The sequence below is a fragment of the Sus scrofa genome, chromosome 7 (genome assembly GCF_000003025.6).
Source record: "Sus scrofa isolate TJ Tabasco breed Duroc chromosome 7, Sscrofa11.1, whole genome shotgun sequence".
Classification (NCBI taxonomy): Eukaryota; Metazoa; Chordata; class Mammalia; order Artiodactyla; family Suidae; genus Sus; species Sus scrofa.
This window is the reverse complement of record NC_010449.5, coordinates 10,871,248-10,891,251: the sequence shown is the minus strand read 5'-3', so window position 1 is coordinate 10,891,251 and position 20,004 is coordinate 10,871,248. Positions and strand designations below refer to the sequence as shown.

Below are 20,004 nucleotides of genomic sequence, written 5' to 3'. Positions count from 1 at the left end.
ACAGAAATGTGTAATAGATAATCAAAAAAATTTCAAACTCAGGCTTTAGGTCAAATTAGGCTAAATAATATATCTTTCCTTTCTAACCCTCTTATAACATGTAGTTTGAGCCTTTACACATTTGGTCTTGAAATCTTATTTTGAATATTCCTTTAACTGTCATGAAGAAATGACTTCTTAAGCAAGAAAGAACCTGAATTCAGATCCTGTCCAAAGGATCTGAAATTCCACATTGCTGCATTTCAAACTAATGAGATTTTACTACACTTCTTTGAAGAACATTTATTTCTGCATAGATAGTGTTCATTTATGCTCCCTGGGATGAGATTGACAGAGCAGGGCTCCAAGAAAATGACCCTTTGCATTGAATTTTTCAAAAGTCAGCATTAACTAGCATTATGGTTCATTTTTACTTACCAGCATGCATTGTTGGAAATACAAAATGCATTTAAAACAAAATTATGCAGACCGATTTCAAATAGGAACATTAACACATATGGGAGTTATGTTTCTACAAAAATTCAATCTGTAAAATACAAGAAAAAGTTAAAATAACTTGTGAAAAACAAGCAAATAATGTTTTTTAAGGGTAGCTTATGAGAGGAGCAGAGAGAGGAAGAATGCGGCACCCAACCGCTGGTGGTGGTTCTTTTGGGGGAAGCAGGTTACGGGTCGAGGGGACCTGAGTTGTCCGTGTCTACACTGAGACAGGTTAAACGTGAACGGGACACTGTGAATAATGATGCCAGGGTGAGAGGCACGTCACGATGGATAGTCACCCTAATTGGACCTGGATCCGAATCCCGGCTCAAAAATTACAGATTCGTTAATCATGAGGACTTTGCATGATTTGTGTCCTATTTTTCTGAAATGTTTTGTTTTGTCCAGTTTTGTATTGCGTGGGTAATTTGAAACCACGTCAAATTATGGGATTTTAAAAACATGGGCGATGTGAGGCTTGTCCTTTAAAAATATCCAGAACTAAGTTAATTTTTTTTTTTTTTTTTTTTTTTGGATCCGTGCTACCACTTCATATAGCAAACTGCCAGTTGATGGCAGTTTTAGCATTTACTTTTGTAGCATATTTTTGGTCATCCATCCAATACAAGTAATTCTTACGAAACCCATATTGTGTGTCAGATAATATATTACTGTGCCCATTAATCCATTACAAATGACCCCATGAAGTAAGTATTCTTAGTCCAATTAAAAAGAAGAAAAACCTCTGTGAGGTTAAATGACTTGCCCCAAATCGCGTGACTGGTGTGTGTTGGGGCTTTGATTCAAATGCAAGTCCAGTGCCTTTTCCCTTAGTGTGTGACTAGTTTGAATATTGTTTAATGCAGTTATCTTTATTGTTTAAAATGTGTGCTTAAAATAAGTGTTGCATTCTTATCTGTGCTTTTTAGTACATTTCAGGGCTAAATTATTTTCATAGCAGTGCACCTCTAATTTTACAGCAGTAGTGGTGGGAAAATAAAAGAGGCTGCATAGAATTTTGCTTTACTGCGGGAAGAGATATAAGAATTATAAACCTAGGATTTGGAGACAGAAAAAAAGTTAGCAATACCAAAGCACTATTGTCCTCAATATAAGATATTTGAAAGTAGGAAAGCACCTGCTTCCTTCCCACCTTCCTTCCTTCCTTTTTTGTCTTTTTTTTAGGGCTGCATGTGGCATAAGGAAGTTCCCAGGCTACGGGTTGCATCGGAGCTGTAGCTGCTGGCCTACACTACAGCCACAGCAAGGCGGGTTCTGAGCTGCGTCTGCAGCCTATACCATAGGTCCCGGCAACATTGCATCCTTTTTTTTTAGTTTCAGGATATTTTATTTATTTTTTATTTTATTATTATTATTTTTTTTATTTTCCCACTGTACAGCAAGGGGGTCAGGTTATCCTTACATGTATACATTGCAGTTACAGTTTTTTCCCCCACCCTTTCTTCTGTTGCGACATGAGTATCTAGACATAGTTCTCAATGCTATTCAGCAGGATCTCCTTGTAAATCTATTCTAGGTTGTGTCTGATAAGCCCAAGCTCCCGATCCCTCCCACTCCCTCCCCCTCCCATCAGGCAGCCACAAGTCTCTTCTCCAAGTCCATGATTTTCTTTTCTGAGGAGATGTTCATTTGTGCTGGATATTAGATTCCAGTTATAAGTGATATCATATGGTATTTGTCTTTGTCTTTCTGGCTCATTTCACTCAGGATGAGATTCTCTAGTTCCATCCATGTTGCTGCAAATGGCATGATGTCATCCTTTTTTATGGCTGAGTAGTATTCCATTGTGTATATATACCATATCTTCCGAATCCAATCATCTGTCGATGGACATTTGGATTGTTTCCATGTCCTGGCTATTGTGAATAGTGCTGCAATGAACATGCGGGTGCACGTGTCTCTTTTAGGTAGAGTTTTGTCCGGATAGATGCCCAAGAGTGGGATTGCGGGGTCATATGGAAGTTCTATGTATAGATTTCTAAGGTATCTCCAAACTGTTCTCCATAGTGGCTGTACCAGTTGACATTCCCACCAGCAGTGCAGGAGGGTTCCCTTTTCTCCACAGCCCCTCCAGCACTTGTTATTTGTGGATTTATGATGATGGCCATTCTGACTGGTGTGAGGTGGTATCTCATGGTAGTTTTGATTTGCATTTCTCTTATAATCAGCGATGTTGAGCATTTTTTCATGTGTTTATTGGCCATCTGTATATCTTCTTTGGAGAAATGTCTATTCAGGTCTTTTGCCCATTTTTCCATTGATTGATTGGTTTTTTTTGCTGTTGGGTTGTATAAGTTGCTTATATATTCTAGAGATTAAGCCCTTGTCAGTTGCATCATTTGAAACTATTTTCTCCCATTCTGTAAGTTGTCTTTTTGTTTTCTTTTGGGTTTCCTTTGCTGTGCAAAAGCTTTTCAGTTTGATGAGGTCCCATGGGTTTATTTTTGCTCTTATTTCGATTGCTTTGGGAGACTGACCTGAGAAAATATTCATGATGTTGATGTCAGAGAGTGTTTTGCCTATGTTTTCTTCTAGGAGTTTGATGGTGTCCTGTCGTATATTGAAGTCTTTCAGCCATTTTGAGTTTATTTTTGTGCATGGTGTGAGGGTGTGTTCTAGTTTCATTGCTTTGCATGCAGCTGTCCAGGTTTCCCAGCAATGCTTGCTGAATAGACTTTCATTTTCCCATTTTATGTTCTTGCCTCCCTTGTCAAAGATTAATTGACCATAGGTTTGAGGGTTTATTTCTGGGTTCTCTATTCTGTTCCATTGGTCTGTCTGTCTGTTTTGATACCAGTACCATACTGTTTTGATGACTGTGGCTTTGTAGTATTTCTTGAAGTCTGGGAGAGTTATGCCTCCTGCTTGGTTTTTGTTTCTCAGGATTGCTTTGGCGATTCTGGGTCTTTTGTGGTTCCATATAAATGTTTGGATTGTTTGTTCTAGTTCTGTGAAAAATGTCATGGGTAATTTGATAGGGATTGCATTGAATCTGTAGATTGCTTTGGGTAGTATGGCCATTTTTACAATATTGATTTTTCCAATCCAGGAACATGGAATATCTTTCCATTTCTTTACATCTTCTTTGATTTCTTTGATTAAAGTTTTATAGTTCTCGGCATATAGGTCCTTTACCTCCTTGGTCAGGTGTATTCCGAGGTATTTGATTTTGTGAGGTACAATTTTAAAAGGTATCATATTTTTGTATTCCTTTTCTAATGTTTCATTGCTGGTATACAGAAATGCAACTGACTTCTGAATGTTAATCTTATATCCTGCCACTTTGCTGAATTTATTAATCAGTTCAAGGAGTTTTTGGGTTGAGTCCTTAGGGTTTTCTAGGTATAGTATCATGTCATCTGCATACAGTGACAGTTTGATCTCTTCTCTTCCTATATGGATGCCTTTGATTTCTTTTGTTTGTCTAATTGCTGTGGCTAGGACTTCCAAAACGATGTTGAAGAGCAGTGGTGAGAGTGGGCATCCCTGTCTTGTTCCAGATTTGAGTGAGAAGGCTTTCAGTTTTTCCCCATTGAGGATTATATTTGCTGTGGGTTTATCATAAATGGCTTTGATTATATTCAGGAATGTTCCCTCTATACCCACTTAGGCAAGGGTCTTGATCATGAATGGATGTTGGACTTTGTCAAATGCTTTTTCTGCGTCTATTGAGATGATCATATGATTTTTGACTTTTCTTTTGTTAATGTGGTGTATGATGTTGATTGATTTGCGTATGTTGAACCATCCTTGTGAACCTGCGATGAACCCTACCTGGTCATGGTGTATAATTTTTTTGATATGTTGTTGGATTCGGTTGGCTAAGATTTTGTTGAGAATTTTTACATCTATATTCATCAATGATATTGGGCGATAGTTTTCTTTTTTGGTGGTATCTCTGTCTGGTTTTGGAATGAGGGTGATGGTGGCCTCATAGAATGTCTTTGGGAGTATTCCTTCTTCTTCAACCTTTTGAAAGAGTTTAAGGAGGATGGGCACCAATTCCTCTTTATATGTTTGATAGAATTCACCTGTGAAGCCATCTGGTCCTGGACTTTTATTTGTAGGGAGTGATTTTATGACCTCTTCAATTTCATTTCTAGTGATCGGTCTGTTCAGTTGGTCTGTTTCTGCTTGATTCAGTTTTGGCAGGCTGTAAGATTCTAGAAAATTGTCCATTTCTTCCAGATTGTCAAACTTGTTGCCATACAGTTGTTCATAGTATTCTCTTATGGTTTTTTGTATTTCTGCTGTATCTGTTGTGATTTCTCCTTTTTCATTTATAATTTTGGTTATTTGGGTTCTTTCTCTCCCCTTTTTCGTGAGTCTGGCCAGGGGTTTGTCAATTTTGTTCACCTTTTCAAAGAACCAGCTCTTGGTTTTAATAATTTTCTCTATTGTTTTTTGAGTCTCTATTTTATTGATTTCTTCTTTGATCTTTATAATTTCCTTTCTTCTGCTGACTTTAGGACTTTTTTGTTCTTCTTTTTCTAATTCGTTTAGGTGGAGGGTTAAGTTGTCAATTTGGGATCTTTCTTCTTTTTTGAGAAAGGCCTGGATTGCTGTAAATTTCCCTCTGAGCACTGCTTTCACAGCATCCCATAGATTTTGAGAGGTTGTGTCTTCATTATCATTTGTTTCAAGGTAGTTTTTAATTTCCTTCTTGATTTCCTCATTGACCCATTGGTTTTTTAGTAGCATGTTGTTTAGTCTCCATGTAGTAGGTTTTTTCTCTTTGCTTTTCCCATGGTTGATTTCTAATTTCATGGCAACGTTGCATCCTTAACCCGCTGAGCAAGGCCTGGGATTGAACCCACATCCTCGTGGATACAAGTTGGGTTCATTACTGCTAAGTCACAAGGGGACCTCTAGTACCTTTATTTCTGACAAGATTTCCAAGAGCCCTGAACTTTGCCACAGTACAGCTCATGGTATAGTAGATGTGATATAAAACAAGAAACATCCTGTACCTGCCAGGGGAGTTTAGTTCATTACTCAAGTCCAGAGATACTGCTATCTGTGATCTAACTTATGGTGAAAGTGCAACGTGAAATGTCATGATAAAGATTTCGTCATTTTTACTCCCTTAGATGTAAAGTAACTCAAAAAAAATTCAAGGTCAGTTTGTCCAGTACTGAAGTAAAGATGCCAGAAATACATAGCATCTGTTGGACCATATACAACAACATTGCACAACCATTCAGGACATGAGGCAGAGATGAGTTAGGCTGTGAGCAAACATTATGTGTGGGCGTTTTTGGCCATCGATCTTTCATTACCCACTCCTTTTAAATGATTCTACTGAAAAATGCAGAATACTCACTACATTCATTTTCCTTAAGTTCCCTCAAAACACCAGAACTCCAATTTGCTAGTCATATTTTTATTGTTCATGACAACTGCTGCATAGTCATGGCGGGGGAAGTCACTGAGTGTTTTTGCCTGGCTGTTATTGTCTGAAGAAGGCCCATTTTGGCAATGGGAAAATATATTGATTAAGAGCAATTCATAGCATCAGAGATTCAATACAGAAATATAGGTCTTGGGAGAGATTTATTTTTATACTAGAGCGGTTCTCAATTTTCTATGACAACAATCAAGACTACTGCCGTAGATGTTTAAAACAGTGGATTAATCCATCCAGTTGGATGAAGGCCGTGGGAGTTGGATAAAACGGAAACTTTTCAGTATGGTGGTTCCAGTTCCAGTGGAAACTGCCTCTGCTGGTGACTTAGCAGTTGTGTGACTGGCACGAATGGCAGGCAGTCAGGACAGTGTGGCTCTTGACATATGACTGATGTGGTTGAGGACCAGCAAGAATCATTTCCTTCTTCAGAAGAATAAGTAATATTTATGAACCCAACCATCTTGCTAAATGCTTCAGAAACAGATAGTTTGTGTTATCTCCCAACAACTTTATGAGGTGGGTATTATTATTTCAGTAGTATAAATAAAGGAAGATGCTAAGGCTCGCAGAGATGAAAGTCTCCTGCTAAAGTCGTCCAGCGAATAAATAGCTCAACTAAGTTTGACCTCAGGCCACTGGCTTCCAAGTTCCTTATTATCTTCTTTAGATGACACTGCTTCTTAGTGGCTGGGTACATACAAGAGAGCCTCATGGATGGATGGTAGGCTCAAAGGCAGCCAGCATATATCAGCCTGAATTAAATTAGCAGGCATAGGGTCAGTGGTCCTTAGATCAACACATAGTCTGTGTCTCATTCCAGAATTCTCATAAAGAGTCTGAGCTCTTGGTGGTAGCTTGTCCAAGCCTCCTCTCTAGGAGTTAATGTTTGGGCTTCTCCATCTTCTGCCAGCTCACCGGGGCACCACCTCCCCTGCCGCCGTCATGGTGTGGGAGGCTGCCTCGGCATGGAGAGATCTCTACAAGCACGAATTTCAGGTCCTAACTTTGTTGCGGAGACAACCGTAAGTTGGCTGCCTCAAAGTCTCCTTTTTCGGTCTTCAGGTGTTCCGTCTCCTTTCTCCCATGACCCTGTTCTCATGGAGGTGTAGCAGCTATTGACAGAACGAATGAAAACGTGAGCCTCTACTGACAGAGGCGTCCTTTCTGCCAGCTCTCTGGTGTGACCTCCAGGCCCTTCCACCTGTCGCCCCTGGGCTGTGTCTCCTCTCTGTCCCAAATCAGCTGAGGAGCCTTCATCAGCCCGCTCCACCTCTAAGCCTCGCTGAGAAAGAGCCAGCCTGGTAGGTGTCATGTGAGAGTGACTGGGCCCAGTGGCCAGGACAGCAGTCTGGACACTGTTAGATTCTCTCCAGACTCGCTTCCAGTTACTCCACAGATACCCGCTCCCCGCTGAGTGTCCTGAAATAGAGAGAGATGAAGTAATGGAAGAATCTGGAGCTATCCAAGGAATTCTAATTCCAGTGATGGTGAGAATTCTTGCCCTGGCAGGGGAGGGCCTCTCTCTTCTTCGCTCCCACAGTATCTTGCATCTCCCTCCCCCACAGAACCTCCCTGCTGAGGTGGGTCCTTTACATGTCTGTTTTCCCCCCTCAAGAACAAGGAATCAATTGTCATTTTCTCTTTTATCCACGGTGCTTAACATTCAACCCGGCACACAGCAAGCCCTCAATAAATGTTTAATAACATGGGTAAAATTTATTGAGCATTTCCTCTGTGCCACTGTTTTCAACACCTATGTCCAGGCATACCCCAGGGATATTTGGGGTTCAGTTCTAGACCACTGCAATAAAGGGAATCACACAAATTCTTTTTGGGTTCCTAGTGCCTATAAAAGTTACGTTTACAATATTCTCTAGTCTGTTGAGGATGCAATTGCATTATGTCTGAAAAAAAAGAGACATACCTTAATTAAACAATACTTTGCTAAAAAAATTGCTAACCATCATCTGAGCCTCCAGCAAGTTATCTTTCTGCAATAGTCACATCAAAGACTGCTGCTCACGGATGACCATCGTAAATGTCATAATAACGAAAAAGTTTGAAATACTGTGAGAATTACCAAAACATGACACAGAGACAAGGAGTGAGAAGAATGTTGTTGAGAAAATGGCACCAATAGGACTTCTCAACACAGGGTTGTCACAAACTTCCAATTAAAAAAAAAAAAAATGTGGCAACTACGAAACACAATAAAGCAAAGCACAATAAAGCGAGGTATGTGTGTATATTAATTTATTTAATCCTCACAACAATAAAATTATCTTCTTTTATCCATGATGGAAGTTCAGGGAAATTACATAACCTGCTTGGAGTCACACAGCCCATGGTTGGAGGATGTGGGATGTAAACGCAGACTTTCTGACACGGGATGGCTCTCAACCACTGCACTTGGCTGTTGGTTACATGAACAGTCACTGCAGGAGACTTGGGAATAAAGAAGACATCTGTGAGAAAAATATTACTTCATTTCTTATTTTATATATAATCTCAGTACCATCTAGAAGTAACTATACTTGGCATTTCTCATTCTGTGGGTGGTGGCATTTTGTATAGTTGAGTTTATGCTGGAAACAAATGGGTAGCTATTTTAACTTATAGTCATTTTAACGATAGAAATATCCCTTGCATAAATGCTTTGATCATTATTTACCCAAGCTTTCTCCCTTGATAGGGCACTGTATTATTTCTCCCTGTTTGAGATGATTCTGTAATTTTTGGTGCTTGTTTTTGTTGTTTTTTGTACAGATTATATTGTTTGAGATGATTCTCCCTGTTTGAGATGATTCTGTAATTGTTGTTGTTGTTGTTGTTGTTTGTACAGATTATATTGTTGTGTGGTTCACAGAAAAGGATATCCTGGAGATTTTTGATAGACGCTGCCAAGTTGTACTAATGTACACCCCCTTCAGCGGGATCTGAGCAGGCCGTAGATGTTGGAGGGGGTTTGGAAGAGGGAAGTGTGGAGACTTCAAGATTCCGAGTAAGGCAGAGACAGCCCAGGAGACAGTGAGTTGCCTGCTTCAAAGTGGGAAGGGTGGCTGGCCTTTGGCACTGCTGCGCTTCACCCACTTGGAAGAAATGGAATGAAACCAAAGCTGCCCAGTGAGGAAGTGGAATTCTGTTGTCTTAGGCTGCACCTCTATTGTCTAAGGGTTTGAATGGCTCATTCTTGCTACGTGTGCCAGGTCATTAGGCCTCAGATCGTCAGCAGCATGATGACCTGTCTTAAATTTCATTAAAGAATAGTAAAACACATTTCAAAGGCCAAACAGCCCACCCTGAAAATACTCTTAGAATTGTCTCTCTTTCTGTGTGTGGACGCGTGTGCATGTACCTGTGTGTGTGGGATGGTGGTGGAGTGTGGCGGGGGGTCCATTTGCGAACAGTTGCCATTAAGAGAAATCAGCCAAGCGAAGGCATCGACTTTGCCATTTTAGCGAGTTTTTGCGAGCTTACTCTGTTAGGTTTGGCACACTGCGGTCCGTTTGGGGCACCGTGCTGAGGCCCTTTCATGAATACCTGGGAGGCTTTCTCTAGCTCACGGCGCTTCAGGAGAGGAATTAGAAATCTGTGATGCACCCAGGGTCTAACTTGGTATCTTGTAAGATCCCAGTTTTAATTATCCAGGAAAGGCCCTTCTCCTCTGCCTTTGCCTTGTGCTCTGAGTGGGTCTCCTGGCTGTCCCCACCCTTCTTCTCTTTAACTCTCTAGCAATTATGTCTTGACTGCAGGGCGATCATATTTTCATTCGGGGGCTCCGTTTTTATTGTTTGTCTTTGCTGTAACAATGTTCACCTGATTTTATCTATTGACTTTTTTTTTTTTTTTTTTTTTTTTAATTCTTAAAGACCCAGTGTGTTTTGTTTACCTTGGTAGCATGATGAAAATGACCTCAGTTTCAGAACAGCAGACCTGGCCACAATGGGAACGCCAGCCGTGGAAGCTACAGATTATTTTTGATAAAAAATTGCATCCGTTGACTAAAAGAATAAGAATCCCGTGGAGAGAACTGGTAGCATTTTCCCTGGGCGTGTGAGAACGTTCATTTTGGCAATGAACCTTGTAATTAACACCATGGGCTTCAGAATCAGATAAACCTAAATCAGAGGACTGGCTCCACTTAATAGCTTATGAAACTGGCAGCAGTTTCTGAGTCTCAGTTGCTTCATCTGTGAAGTGGGTATAATGACATTTACCCCCATAGGGTGCCTGGGAGGATTAAATGAGATAAATCACGTAGGCCATTCAGTGCAAGGCCTGGCCTGTGTGCTCCGTAAGCGGTGACCGCAGTTATTTTGATAGTTAATCTTATCACCATCATTATTTGCTTGACTCATAAAATTTCTCACTGGCTCTGTCCCATAGTAAGGACTCTTTTTTTTTTTTTTCTTTCTGAATGTAGGCTCAATTTTTTTCCTGATAAACTCCACATATGAAAAGGAGGGAATATCCTTTTCCAGCAACCAGTTACTGCTGTGCTGAGCATTATACATTTCATGTGTTTTTCCTCCTTTTCCAATTGTTTGAGAAATAACTGTCTGTTTCCATGGCCGGCCCAGTAGTGTTTGATTGTGGGGTTAACTGATCCCTAAATGGATGGGGGAGACGAGGGAGACACCAGAGAAAATGTTGATGAGGAAAACTGCACTGCGGTATAAATATGTGTCCGGCTTGTAATAGAATCATTCATTCCACTGCCACCTGGACGCACGGTGCATACATTTTCACTCTTGCATACGCTCTCCTAGGGTACACACTATAAAAACAATAAAATATTAATAATAAAAAAGGGCCTTCCTGAAGATGCGGCATGTTATGACAAGTTGTAGGGCATTAACAGCAATTCTGCGAACTGTAATTTGAGCCATCTGTTTTCAAAAGAGCCTGCCCCAAATCTATGGCATGCCTGATTCAAATCGGCTGCTGTGGTCGTAGGTGTCTCCTTGAATTTTTTCCTTCATTGCTCGACTTCGCTCGCACCATTTTTTCCTTTCCTCTCCTCCCATGATCAATGTCCCCCTTGCACAAAGCATCACATCTCTCAAAGGTTGATTTCTCCGTACTTAGCAAAGCTTTCTCTCTTTCTCTTGTATAATTCTGCTGGGTGGGGTGAAAAGCAAGGGTTTAAAGTCAGCAAGCGATTTTCTGTTGGTGTCTTTAGCCTCTCAAATCAAGACCCTAATTTTTATTTTTTTTTAAATTTTTACATTAAAAAAATTAAAGTGTAGTTCATTTACAATGTTCTGTCAATTTCTGCTGTACCGCAAAGTGACCCAGTCATACATCTATATACATTCTTATTCTCATATTATCTTCCGTCATGTTCTGTCACAGGTGATGGGATATAGTTCCCTGTGCTGTACAGCTGGACCTCATTGCTTATCCAGTCTAAATATAGTAGTTTGCATCTACCAACCCTAAACTCCCTGTCCACCCCACTCCTCCCCCCTCCCCCCTGGCAACCGCAAGACCTTAATTTTTAGTTCACCTGGGTCCTGCACTATTTTAATGGAGAACCTAGCCACTCAGGCTTTCTTTTCCTGGGACGAACTGAGTACAGGACAGTAAACCCACTTGATTGGAGGAGCCAGAGCCCTGGGTTAGGTGTCTAATTTCCATGCGGGCATCTTAGCTCCCTGGCTTCTGCCGTCACAGCTGGCAGAATGGCTGGCAGGCAGGTGGAGAGAGTATGACTAGGTCCCTAAGTCCTCCCCCACCGTGTGCCACCCCCGCCCCCAAGAAGCAGGACTGAAAATGCTTGACCTTAGGTAGTAAAGAAAGGCGTCCATCTTTGTATGCAGCCTCTAAGTGGGATGAAAATAATTGCCATTTTTATAAATTTGCTGCTAAATTAAAAAAAAATTTTTCTCATTCATTCAATACTATGTTTCATGCAAGGATGACAAGTGTTCAAGTGTTCTCTCTTCTATTTTCTCTAATGACAGTAATACTTTTTTGTCATTTATTTTTAAATTTTTCTATTATAGTCGGTTTACAGTATTCTGTCAATTTCTACTGTACAGCAAAGAGACTCACACATGTATATTTATTCGTTTTCTTATGTTTATCCTCCATCATTTTCCATCATAAATGACTAGATATAGTTCCCTGTGCTATACAGCAGGATCTCATTGCCTATCCACTCCAAATGCAATAGTTTGTATCTACTAACCCCAGATGCCCAGTCCATCCCACTCCCTCCCCCTCCTCCTCCCCCTTGGCAACCACAAGTCTGTTCCCCCAGTCCCTGAGTTTCTTTTCTGTGGAAAGGTTCATTTGTGCATATATTTGATCCCAGATATAAGTGATATCATATGGTATTTGTCTTTCTCTTTCTGACTTACTTCATTTAGTATGAGAGTCTCTAGTTCCATCCAGGTTGCTGCGAATGGCATTATTTTGTTCTTTTTAATGGCTGAGTAATATTCCATTACATATATATAGATATATATATATCTATATATATATATCTCACATCTTCTTAATCCATTCATCTGTGGATAGACATTTAGGTTGTTTCCATGTCTTGGCTATTGTGAACTGTGCTGCAATGAACATGCAGGCACATGTGTCTTTTTTCAAGGAAAGTTTTGTCCGGTTGTATGCCCTAGAATGGGATTGCTGGGTCATATGGCAGTTCTATATTTAGTTTTCTGAGGTACCTCCATGCTGTTCTCCATGGTGGTTGTACCAGTTTACATTCCCACCAACAGTGCAGGAGGGTTCCCTTTTCTCCACATCCCCTCCTGCACTTGTTATTTGTGGACTTGCTGCTAATTTTGGAAGCCTTAGTGGTGGTGGTGGGGAACCACTCACTTTCTGGGTGAGAAACTCTGGGGAAAAGGACTTGGTGGGTCAGGCTCTTTGCAAAGAGAAGGCATTTCAGACTCAGGGCTCACCTGGCTTGGTCTGGGAGGAGAGAGCACAGAGAAGACAGGTGTCTAGGGATTCATTGCTGCTCATTATTTGTTGGTTCAGGGTGGAAAGTTTGGAGAGAGACTGCCGAAAATGGTAGTATTAGCTAACCTTTCTTGAGTGATTACTGTGTCTCAGGGACTGTTCTAAATGCGTCCTGCGTGCTAATTGAATGTTCGCATCGGGCTGGGTGTTACTATATGTGCGTGTGTGTGTTGAGGCGAAATGCACATAACATGAAATAAAGCATTTTAAAGCGACCAGTTCAGTGATGTTCACAGCGTTGTGCAAACGCCTCCTCTGTCTAGTTCCAGAGCAGCTTCATGACCTCGAAAGGAGACCCTGTATCCTCTGTATTAGTTTCCTAGGGCTGCCTTAGCACTCCTGCAGACCGGGTGGCTTGAAACCCCAGAAATGTACTGTTGTCGTCTCCCACTCTGCGGGCCGGTGCTCCTAGACCGGAGCCTCTGCAGGGCCGTGCTCAGACTCTGCACGGCATCCTTCCTTGCCCCTCGGCCTCTGGCGATCCTTGACTTCCAGCTGCATTGGTCCCGTCCTGTTTCCGTCTTCCAGTGGCGTTCTCCCTGGGCATCTTCCTGTTGTCTTTCCTCTGCCTGTGTGTCTCTGTGTCCAAAGTTCCCCTATTTATAAGGACAGCAGTCCCGTACTGGATCAGGCCCGTCTTGAGAACATGGCTTTAACCTGATTACCTCTCTGCCAAACTCTCTTTCCAAATGACATCATGTTCTGAGATGCTTAGGGTTAGGTTAGGACTTCAGTACCTCCTTTCTTTTTTATTGACGTGTACTTGGTTTACAGTGTTGTGTTTAATTTCTCATGTGCAGCCCAGTGATTCAGTTGGACATATCTATGCATTCTTTTCCATTTTGTTTTATCTCAGGGTATTGACTCTACTTCCCTGTGCTGTGCAGTAGGCCTTCTTGTTTCTCCATCCTAAATATAACAGTTTGCACCTGCTAACCCCAAACTCCCACTCCATCCTTCCCCCACTGCCCTCTCCAGGACTTCAGCATAGCTTTTTGAGAGAGCACAAGTCATCCTATAAAACATATTAAGCAGTTGCTTCTCGTTTCTCTCTCCTTCAGCCCCTGGCAGCCACCAGTCTGCTTCCTGCTTCTATGGGTTTCCCTACTCTGGGCATTTCTTTTGAATGAAATTATACAATATGTGACCCTTTGTGTCTGACTTCTTTCACGTACCATAATGCTTTTGTGGGCCGTCCATGTCGTAACCTGTATCAGCACCTATTTCCTTTTATGGGTGAATAATAGTATACTTGTCTTTCAAATTAAGAAACTGAGGCACACAGATGTTAATGAATGCATCCAAGATTACACAAGAAGTAGGTACCAGAGGTGGGATTGGACCTTTAGAAGACTCCTAGGAAAGCCTATGTGTCCTTAGGGAGCGTTGCCTGTAAAGAGCACTGAGCAAAATGAGCACCAGAAAGCGAGGGGACCAGCAGCCAGGAGAGGAAGATGGGGGGCTGGGGGTGACCCTCCGACAGCAGGAGGGTTTCCAAGGGCCTCTTCAGAATGGTGCTGGTACTCCGTCTCAGGTGGTTTCCTATGCCATGCCGTGCCCCACCTTCTCCATTCTTCTCCAACCTTCGGTAAACCCTTCCTCCCTGCACCCTTTGGTATCAAGATGCTTTGAGGAAATAATGAAGGGCAGCCCCCTGAGTGGAGACAGGAATTCGGATTAGAAGGGACCTGGGGAGTTCCCGTCGTGGCGCAGCAGACACGAATCCGACTAGCATCCGTGAGGATGAGGGTTTGATCCCCGGCCTCGCTCAGTGGGTTAAGGATCCGGCATGGCTGTGGCTGTGGTGTAGGCTGGCAGCCGTAGCTCTGATTAGACTCCTAGCCTGAGAACCTCCATGTGCCGCAGGTACGGCCCTAAAAAGCAAAAACAAAACCACAAAAACCCAAAAAGGTGACCTGGAAAGTGTAATCCCTGGACATTTTACAAATTCATGGATGTCTGACTAAGCTATTGTGTTGAAATTTTAAGAGAAAGTAGGATCCTGGGGCAGAACTGGGGGGTGGGGCGGGCGTGTGGGGCAGGGAACTGTAGGATTTAAGGACGGACCTACATAGTTTTGTGTAATTATCTTGATGTCACTCAGAAAAGCTTTGACCTGTCGAAAGTAGTCCTGCGGCCCGCACCACCCAGACGCACAGCCGCTTGATCTGCCCTTGGACGAGCAGACAGTGAGGTGGCATGTGTCATGAGAGAAGATGTATGAGTTGTTCCTGTGCCAGGGCAGTTCCAGAACAGTCCAAAAGCTTTCAAAATTGCAAGGGCCCATTTGCCAAACCAGAGAGGTGTGGGTCTCCACAGGCCAACCAAGACTGAATTTGAGGACTTCCAGGAGTGAAGGCAGTATCCTGGCTTCCCAGGGCTGTTGTCACAAGCACCACAAAATCAGTGGCTTCAAACGACAGAAGTTTATCCTCTCACAGTTCTGGAGGCCAAGCCGATTCCTTCTGGAGGGATCTGAGGGTGAGCCTGTTCCTCTCAGACACGAGTGGCCGGGGACCATGGACCCCTCTGGTCTAAGTGGTCAGTAATGGGAGAATCACAGTCCTCTCCCAGTATCCACAGGAGCTGGGTTCCAGGACCCTCAAGGACACCCAAATCTGCGGATGCTCAAATCCCTTGCATAAGATGGGATGCTGTCTGTATGAACCTGCGGACATCGTCCCGCGTATTTTAAATTACGTCCAGATTACTTATAATACCTAATATCATATAAACACTAGGTAAATGAGTGTTAATGTGTTACAAATGCTGTGTAAATAAGTGCCAGGGTATGGCAAACTCAAGGTTTGCTTATTGGAACTCTCTGGAATTTTTGTGTTTTCTTTGAATAGTTTCAATCTGTGTCTGGTTGGGTTGGAGGATACGGAGCCCCTGGATACAGAGGGCTGATGGCATTCAAATGCTGCTGCCCCTGCTGGCAACCCAGGCTACAAGGCTTAGCCCTGGGGAGACCCTGGGGCTGTCAGACAAGAGTCATTGCCATCACAATGATGCATGAGATGTGTAGGGTTGGGTGGTGTGCTGGAGACAGTTGGAGCGGCGAGTCCCACCGTGGAGTGTAGACAGGATGGTTTGAATGCTCTTGCAGTTGCTTTCTCAGTGGCTTGTCATCTATTGCTCTGTGTATCATCTAAGCTTTTATCTTGTGATAAAGTCAGGATTTTTTGTTGTTGTTGTGTTTTTAAAAACTCAGCAGCACTGAGCTTAAAAAAAGTTCATGTGTGTTGAAAAGCTCAGTACTAAAAGCTTTCGTTCAAGAATATTGATGAAAGTGAAATTTATGAAGAAGCATCCCTGTGTATTTAAAAAATTAGTAACTCTTTTAAGACAGTTATGCCTGGTAATGATTTCACATGTGCAGTTCTGTTTTTGTATCCCTCTGGGAAGTATGACTTTTCAGATAGGTAAAATGATTTTTCTTCCAAGTTAATTTTGCTTAATCGACTTCATTTTTTCTTGTGTGCATAAGAAAAGTAAAGGGATGTTTATTAGTGGAATAGCTCCATTAGCAGAGGAAGAATGTCACAAAGAGTTAAATGATGCAGTTTTATATCAGTTTTTTCAAGAGAAAGCCAGTTAATTTAAATAATGGTTTGATCATTTTTTTTCATCCACCTCAAGGACTCAGAGTAAAGCTTTTGAAAGATCATTCTGTCAAAGACATGGCATGTGACATCATTGTAGTTTATCACTTCATTTAAAAACAATTCAGCAGTTCCCATCGTGGCACAGTGGAAACAAATCTGACTAGCATCCATAAGGATGCAGGTTTGATCCCTGACCTCTCTCAGTGGGTTAAGGATCTGGTATTGCTGTGAGCTATGGTGTAGGTTGCAGATACAGCTCTTATCTGGCGTTGCTGTGGCTGTGGCATAGGCCAACGGCTACAGCTCCGATTCGATCCCTAGCTTTGGAACCACCATATGCCACAAGTGCAGCCCTAAAATAACCAAAAAAATTCAACAATGAAGGTAGTAGTACTACAAATACAGATTTTGGTGGAATGGCACATGAGGGGGAAAATAGTGTTATTACTAAATTAAGAAACCTGTGGAGCACAAAGGTATTTTTGGAGTAAGATGTAGTGCGTTCATAGTTTGAAACTGCATGCAAACAAGCTGTGATTGTCTACCAACAAATAGAAGCAATAGTGGACAGACCTTATAAATATTTTTATTTATATACAGAGAAATATTTATGAAATATCTGAGCTACAAAATATTTGTGAGAGAGATGATTTTCAATTAAAAAGTGCTTCAGCCTTGGCAGTATGTGCTTTTTAAAATTATTTTCTGCATGTTCTTAGATTTTAGAAATGTTTGAGCCTTTGAAGTGCGTGCTGCATTGTAAATCAACTCAAGTGTAAGACAATGCATAGTGACCTTTTACTTAAAACTTTTTTTTTTTTTTTGGTGAACAAATGACTCCTCTACATTTGGTTGCATTTTGTTTAAAATCAGTTGGTGATCTTTAATCAAGTATTCAAGGAAAGGTGAGCCAAAAGACCTCAGCTCTGGAAGCTTTTAGGAAAATGTAATTATCGAAAACAAAATTTGTGCCTATGAAAATCGAAGAAGGAGTCGAAGAAATTAAATAAATTTGAGGGTGAATAATGATGCTTTGAAATATATTTCTTCTGGGAAAATATTTTGATGCAGCTTTTATTTATTTTTATTTTTTATTTTTGTTTTTTGTCTATGTTGGGGCCACACCTGCGGCATACGGAGGTTCCCAGACTAGGGGTCCAGTCGGAGCTGCAGCTGCCAGCCTACACCACAGCCACAGCAATGCCGGATCCAAGCCGCGTCTGCAACCAACGCCATAGCTCACGGCAACGCTGGATCCTTAACCCACTGAGCAAGGCTGGGATCAAACTCTCATCCTCAAGGATACTAGTCGGGTTCGTTAACCACTGAGCCACGACGGGAAGTCCATTGATGGAGCTTTTATATTTAACTGGATGAGTTTATACTCTGTCCTGGAATGGAATGAAACTGTGTGTGGGGATCTATGGTTTTGTAGCATCTAAATTTGGCAAAACATTAAAAAAAAACTTTACTGAAATAGTAAAGAAAAAAATTAGACTGTTTTCCATTTATCAGAATTACTTCTTCACTTACCAGATATCTCAGCACCTATAGGAAGAATATGTTCTTATTTAAAAATACTGTGGCATGAGATACCACCTCACACCAGTCAGAATGGCCATCATTAATAAGTCCACAAATAACAAGTGCTGGAGGGGCTGTGGAAAAAAGGGAACCCTCCTGCACTGCTGGTGGGAATGTCAACTGGTACAGCCCCTATGGAGAACAGTTTGGAGATACCTTAGAAATCTATACATAGAACTTCCATATGACCCACAATCCCACTCTTGGGCGTATATCCAGACAAAACTCTACTTAAAAGAGACACATGCACCCACATGTTCATTGCAGCACTATTCACAATAGCCAGGACATGGAAACAACCCAAATGTCCATCGACAGATGATTGGATTTGGAAGATGTGGTATATATACACAATGGAATACTACTCAGCCATAAAAAAGAATGACATAATGCCATTTGCAGCAACATGGATGGAACTAGAGAATCTCATCCTGAGTGAAATGAGTCAGAAAGACAAATACCGTATGATATCACTTATAACTGGAATCTAATATCCAGCACAAATGAACATCTCCACAGAAAAGAAAATCATGGACTTGGAAAACAGACCTGTGGCTGCCTGATGGGAGGGGGAGGGAGTGGGAGGGATCGGGAGCTTGGGCTTATCAGACACAACTTAGAATAGATTTACAAGGAGATCCTGCTGAGTAGCATTGAGAACTATGTCTAGATACTCATATTGCAACAGAACAAAGGGTGGGAAAAAAAAATGTATACATGTAAGGATAACTTGATCCCCTTGCTGTACAGTGGGAAAAAAAATAAATTAATAAAAAGCTTTAAAAAAAAACCCCAAAATTAAAAAAATATAAAATTAGTGAGTGAAAGTAAAAAAAAAAAAAATACTGTGGCCAACTGAGAAGAGTCAATTGATGGTGTCAACAATTTTAAATTTACAGACTATGAAATGCATCTTTGAAAAAGATTGCAGGCAATTTTATGAAAAAGTAGAAATGGATATACATATTAAAAATATGTTCTTCAGAAAAATAACTGTTACATGGTGTTAGATATAGATGTGACTCCAGAACTGACTACATGTTTATGAAATAATACTATTCTGTTTATATTATTTTTGACTGTTTAGTCTAATTCAACATGCTTTGCTTTAATGGATACTGATTATTTTTTTTTACTTAAATGCTTTTATTTTTGAAAATAATTTTTGACTGGAACTATTTTATAGGCCTCCCATTATAATAAAATCAACTTGTCAAAATATAAAAATTTTCTCTCTTTTCACTTTCAGAATTGTCCCAGTGTGGATAATAAATTATATAGTTATATAGCAGTCAGTATGGTTGCATGTTAGATAGATGCCTATTTTGAATGCTTTAAAAATTTTACTTACTTTAATTAATTAATTATTGGCTGTGTCCACAGCATGTGAATATTCCCTAGCCAGGGATCGAACCCATGGCACAGAAGTGGCAATGCCAGGTTCTTAACCCTTAGGCCACCAGGGAGCTCCTTGAGTGTTTTGGAAAAACTCCTACTGCCTCATTGATGACTTTAGGGGATGATCCACAGTCACCCATCCATTTCCTTATTCCTGAACGCCAAGAAGAGGAGACACCTCCTGATTCCTTAGTTAGGATGTGGACGTACGTCGGGAGCTGGATGGTCTCGCTTGCTCCTTCCCCAGCTCACTTTGCCTTCTCTCTCCCCACAGCCACACGATGTGATACCGACTTCCCCCTCTCGCTCGGGCAGCTCTGCATTGCGTAAGTAGGCATTAAAAACCTGTTCATTTTGTTTTGGTAATTGTATTTGCATTTACTGTGTACCTTTAACAGATTATTTTATTGCTGATTTATATTACTATATATAGTTCCTTTCCGTGTAGAAGGCAAAGGTAATTCTTTCAGCATTGTAGCATGCTGCACACAAGCATGTTCACTAATGAGTTCATTAAGAGTCACC

The 20,004-nt window shown here is 41.3% G+C and overlaps 1 long non-coding RNA gene across 1 annotated transcript in view; it reads left to right on the top strand.

Moving 5' to 3' along the window:
* Positions 1-20,004, top strand: part of LOC106504325 — a 109,091-nt gene that overhangs the window by 14,280 nt on the left and 74,807 nt on the right. Inside the window, exon 2 of the long non-coding RNA XR_002346314.1 lies at positions 19,754-19,805. This is a non-coding gene — a long non-coding RNA (uncharacterized LOC106504325). The remainder of the gene's footprint in view (positions 1-19,753; positions 19,806-20,004) is intronic.